Here is a 6,356-nt window from a genome sequence, read left to right on the forward strand (position 1 = left end):
ACTGACATCCAAGCTGGTGTAATTCAAGAAGTACCCAGAGACACCACCCACAGGGGAGATCCCCCAGCCAGATGGTGACTAGTGGGGTGTAACTTAACCTTCTGGATTAAGGGCCTTAAAAATGACTTGTGGCTGTGAGATGGTTGAGGCCCTTGAGTGTAGCTACTCACCGCTTGTCGAGGAACACTGTAGACCTTGCAGGGCCTCAGAGGTCTACGGTAGGGAAGATGGTCCTTGTGAATTTCCAGCCATTGTCCATTCCAGAGCCCTGGGCTTTGCCAGAACAGATGGCAAGTAAGCTGTCTCGAGGTGATGGGGGCTGACAGCTGTAGCTCTGTGCACACTTGGCGTCCCCTGGCATAACACCTGTGTGGCCCCCCTTGTTTATGCTTACTTCCAGAGGGAGATGTGGGGACTGCTTCCTCAGTTCTTTGGATGGTAACAAGAATTACTGATGACGAGGAGAGAATTCAGCCACTGTGGGCCGATTCCTGGTGGGATAGATCTGTGGCTGACAGTTTTCTATTTTTTTTAGAAGCCTTGTGGTTATGTTCTTAAGATTGTATCTGCTGTGACCACATTTCCTGTTTGATTGCAGAGTTGTTCTCTCCCCTTTCACATTGTCCTGTTACCATCATCGCAGCATATACACACACAGCACTTGGAATCACACTGAGTTCAAATCTTGGGTTTAAATCTTCACTGCACCACTGGGTAACAGGTTGTAATGATAACACCCTGCTTGACTTCAGAAGCCTCTTTTAGCTTGTGTGTGTTTAAGGATTAAAAAATAACCTGCGGAGAGATTATTAAATAATTTGCCCTAATTTCATGTTATTTTTATAAGGGTTTCCATCTGTCTGGATTTATTATTATTATAACTTGCATTTTCAGGGTCCCACTCTCTTTTAATGCCTCTCTTTAACAGGTGAGACCACTGGGGCTCAGAGAGGTGAAGCGATTTGTCCGAAGACACACAGCAGGAAGCTGTGAATGGGCAAAAACTGATCCCTCAAATCCCACATGCCCTTGTTCCAAACCCCACAATGGGTAACCACTTACATATACACAGCACAAGTATAAAAATCAACAAATCTATATTAATAGCAATATTATGATTTAGTTATTCAAATTATGGCAAATATCCTTTTATCGATCGATGATTAATAGATTGGATTCTTTTTTCCCCCCTTTTTTGGTCTAGGAACAATATCACATTTAGATGTTCTTAGCAACTAATCTGGGACCTTCCCTTTATCATTCTGAGATTTTCTTGACTGTGACAATTTGAAAAGAATATCACAGGCTAGTTATATTTTGTAGAATGCCCCTTAATTTGTCATCCTTTTTTCATTACTCAATTCAATCTATGCACTTTCGGCAAGAAAATCACAGAGAGGAGATGTGTCTTTCCCAGTGAATCGTGACTAGAGGCACTCAAAATTCCTTGTTCCCTTACTGGTTGCATTACCCTGATCATTTGGGTTTCTATTCCGAGGTTTCTGTTCTTTCAATTGCACTAGGCTAACCACATTCTCATTTCTGCATACTGTACTCAAACTGTCAGGTTTGGTACTGTCATTAAAGCAGTCGAAAATAATATTAGGTGATACTGCAACTCAAAATGTTGCTTTTACATGTGCATTTGCTTGAGGGCAAAAAATAATCTTGAATCTCTCACACCTTTGTGCCAAGAAAAAGCCAAGATGTTTGTTGAATGAATAACTGGATAAAAGAATGAATCAGTTTGTCAGTTCAGTTTGTTATTTGAAGGCAGTAAAATATACCTCCTTTACCCCTTTACTTCCCATAATGGCTGCAAACAGTATGTGCTCCGTGAAACTTTCTTGTAAAAAGAAGAAAGAAATGACAATTTTGTCTTTCCAACGTTTTTCTTGCAGTGATTTCTCCTTTCTAAAGAACTATGTTCCTGCTTTGATCTTGGATGTATAAATTTAAATAATATTTTTCTCAACTTTGGCTGTTCTTTGTGTTTCTGCAGAGACCAGTCATTTAGAACAAGAAAACTACTTAATGATTTGGGGCTGTGATTAAATTCTGAGATGACTTCAAATCCCCCAGTCACTAGTGTTCATACATTGTTATAACTACCTGCTCTTGAGTGTGGTGGGCCTGCCCTACCTAGGTGCAGCTTTATGGATCTAGAGACCCAAGGAGGGAAAAATCAGAGTGACTCGAATCTGAAGCAGATTTTCCCCTGTTGGTCTTGAAGGGTCAGATAGAGAGAGCGACATGGCAGGGAGTGGCAGGGACTTTAGGAAATGAGATCAGTTCTCAGTGGTTCACAACAAGAAAACAGGACCTTGATGTTAGCACAAGGAACTGAATAACCCCCAGCCTCCTGAATGAGCCTGGAAGAGCCCAAAGTCCTAGAGGAGACCCAACTCTCACTGGACGCCTTGATTTCAGCCTGGAAGACCTTTAATCTAAAGCTCAGCTATGCCAGATTCACAGAAACTATGCAGGTTGCCTATTTCACTCAGCAAGATGAATCTAAGTTTTCCCCATGCCTCTCTGTGTCCTGAGAGGTAATTTCCTGTTATTGCTCAATGATATTTCATGTCTGTATATAACAACCTTATTTCACCTATTGTTCCCAAGCTTTGGAAATTAAAATAAATAAGCTTTATTTAAATGAAGCTGCCATAACATTCCTGTGTAGGATTTTGAGTGGACCTAAGTTTTCCATGCATGTCACTCAAATCAGGAGTGCAATTGCTGCATAGTATAATAGGACTATGATTAGCTTTGTGAGGAGCTGTCTAGCTGCCTTCTAAAGGTGCACCACTTTGCAATCTTGCAGCAATGAATGACACCACTGTTGCTCCACAGACTCATGAGCATTTGGTGTTACTATTGGGGGGATGTTAGCCACAGAGGGCACTTTTCCATTTTTATTACTGCAGGGGGAAGCCTTTTCTCCCCTTTGCTATAATCCCACTTCTGCTCGCAATACAGGAACTTCGGTGTCTCAGAATTGTTGGGTGTGACAGTCCATTTCTCTCTCCTCCTTGTTAAAATTTCTCCACAGGAGAGGTGGAGGTCACCCTGACTAGCGAGAGACAGACACCTACGAGGTCTTGTCTTTCAATGAGAAACTGGGTGCCGAGACAAAGCATGCATCTCTTCCTGGGGTGGGGGTGTGGTGCCCCCTTAGAGTCATTCTTTGGCTTCCTTCCCTCTGATGGGCAGAGCAAGGTAGGTTTACTTGTGGCGGCAGGCAGGCAGGATGTGGCACCTAGAAATTTTATTAGGGAGCTCGACTTAGGTGGTTATGCTCCCATTACTCAGTCTTGATATCCCAATTGTTTTTCCTTGGTACTTCTCAGTTAAGGAACTAAGAGAGATTAGGATGCCTCAAGTCTTCCACCAGCACCAGGAGCGATAGCAGCTATTTCTCATATAGTTCTTATCCACGGGATGCAAACAACTATTGCCAGTCAGGAATACATCGCATCCCATAGTCTGTTCCAACCGTGCTATGTTGTTAATCCTCACGACGAGCCGAAGAGTTGGGTATTATTACCCTCAAGCTAGGTAAGGCTCCAACAGGTCACACAGTCAGAATTATACTTCAAGCCCTGTCCTAACTGGGTCACAAGGCCACACTGGTTCTTCTGGAGGTCACAGCTCAACATGCGTGTGTGTGTGTCTGTGTGTGTGTGTGCGTGCATGTATATTGGGTGAGGGGGAGTGAAGGGAGGCTTGGGAAGGGTGTTCCTGTATCTGGCCAAAGGAAGAGGAATTTCCGTCTCCCTCTTTAGTCCTCCATACAGCCTCTCCTTAGGCTCCACTCAGAACCTCTTCCCTATAATCTTCTAAGTTGCTTCCAAGGGTGGGAGCACTTTAGCTGATTACCTTTATTGTTTTAGGTGCCTACACTGCCTTTTATATCTGTCATCTTCATTGTTACAGCAAACCACCACCTAGGTAATACTATGATCTTCCTTTTTACAGATGAGGAAACCGGCTCAACGTGGTTAAGTAACTAGTCCCAGCTAGTAAGTAGCAACTTCTGGGTGTAGCATATGGGCTGGCTCTTTTTTAAGCTTTTAGTCTGTACTGGTGGACAGCAAACCTTTAGATGTCAGGACCCTTTTATGCTTCTAAAAGTGACTGAACTGAGGCCCTAATGACTTTTCAGGTAATGAGCTTTTTAGGTAATGATCACAGTTTTTGTTAAGTTCACCAAAAGGGAGAAAGTAGCCAGACCTATCTCTTCAGGTCCGGACACAATGTCACCTAGCAGGTAGCCTTGCAAAGGTAATTCAATGTGGGTATGATCACACCTCTAAGTTGACTAAAGAACTAGGCAAGATGTCCTACATTCTCAATAATACCCACACTGCCACTGCCAAGAGTAACAATACTGAGGAGACACAGGGACAGAAATACGTTAAACAAAACTTGATCAATGCAGTTGTTCAAACCCAGCATATGGAAAGCCACATCTTTTAATATTTGCTTCCTCTACCAAGTGAATTTCAAATAAAAACTATAAACAGGAGGAGCATCTAGGTGCCTCCCAGTTGCCATGTGCAGACTTCACTTCCTCAGCTGAGCAAAAGTATAGATTGTGTTTCATAATCTTTGTTAAGGAATTGTTGATAAATTTTATGTGGGATAATGACACTAGAATTATACCTCTTTAAAAAATCTTTCTATGGGCCCTCCCTGGTGGCTGAAGGGGTTTAAGCATAGCACTATGAAGCTCTCCACAGCCACTGCAGCACTAGTTCGATCCCTAGCTGGGAACTGACCCAAGTGGCACCACAGACCTCTCCTGACCCGCCTGCTCCCCTCAGCAGTGTGTTTCAGTCCATCTGCCTGTTCTGCTCCACTCTGCCTCTGGCAAAATCTCTCTCTCTCTCAGACACACACACCCTAACCCACCCCTACTCCACCCCCAGCACCTCTGGCCTGTACCCAAGTTCTTGTATGTGCTGTGTGCAAATAAATAAATCTTTAAAAAATCCTTCCATTTTAGAAATATGTTATTAAGTACTTACCAAGAAATGACTGAGAACACCAAAGATCTTCTATATGTGTTGTGTCTCTGATATTCACATTTTAGCAATTCAATTGAGAACACACTCATTAAGTCAAAAATATTAATTCACTTAAGTATGACAATAAGAAACTCATTACACATTAACAAATCTATTTTATGAAAGCGTCTCCAGTTTCCAAAATATTAATGTCATTCTTTTGTCGCTTTTCAAGACTCTGCAGTGTCTTATTTAATAGTAGTGAATGTGTATGTTTCTACATCCACTGTGTTGTGACATCATGTCTTGTGACTTCTTTGATAGTCTACCAGATGCTCCAGAGAATGGGAGTGAAAAGAGAAAGAACATCATCTTAGTTTAGTTGCTATAACAAAGTGCCACAAACTGAGTGGTTTATAAATACCAGAAATTTATCTCTCAGTTCTGGGAGGCTGGAAGCCTAAGATGAGTGTGATCCAGCAAGGACTCTTTCGAGACTGCAGACTGCTATTTTTTTGCTACATCCTCACTTGGCAGAGAGAGGGCTAGTTAGCCCTACAGAGTCTCATATAAGGACAGAAACTCACTAGGATGGCGCTAACTTCATGACCAATTATTTTCCGAAGGTTTCACCTCTAACATGAGCTTGGGGGTGGGGAACATATTCATGACACACAGTATCATCCTTTTGAAAAAAGATTGATTTCATAGCCCCCCTAAAAGTCTCAGGGACTCCTAGGTATTCCTGGACCACACATACAAACTACTGCTCTCCGCTAGGACAGCAAAGGGGAACAGGAGTGTGGAGTTGGACTCATGTCCTGGGGATGCACAGCCATAACCAGAGAGGAGTGAGGACCAGGCCTTTGACTTATAGGAAGGCAGTTCATAGATCTGAGGAAAGGAGTCTGATGGCAGAGGCGCTGATGATAAAAGACAAGGTAGCAGATGTCGCCAAAGAACGGCCACGACTGCAAGTTATGGAACAATTCCTAAGTGTTTCACTTAGATAAAGCAAGAGGAACTCAGTGAAGTGATGTGCTGCTCCCCCATGGCACACAGCAGAGCTGGGTCTGAAGGCAAGATGAGGGAAATGGTTCTGTGTGGCTCCAGCTTGACGCAGCACTTTACATCATCTCTGGTCCTTCTTCGTGTATGAATACACATTAGACCATGTGAAAACCTGCGAGCCGGGCATTTTAAGTTGTGGCTTTAGCATGATTCAGTTTAGGGTTTTTTTCCTACAGCCATTCCCTGTAAAAGTCTCCCCTGTTACACGCTTGGCTTTCCCAACAGACCTACAATATAGCAGTGCCTGTTTTCACTAAGGGAGGCTGGGGGTGGGGT

Source organism: Condylura cristata, unplaced genomic scaffold (genome assembly GCF_000260355.1).
Source record: "Condylura cristata isolate star-nosed mole 26May11 unplaced genomic scaffold, ConCri1.0 scaffold00028, whole genome shotgun sequence".
NCBI lineage: Eukaryota > Metazoa > Chordata > Mammalia > Eulipotyphla > Talpidae > Condylura > Condylura cristata.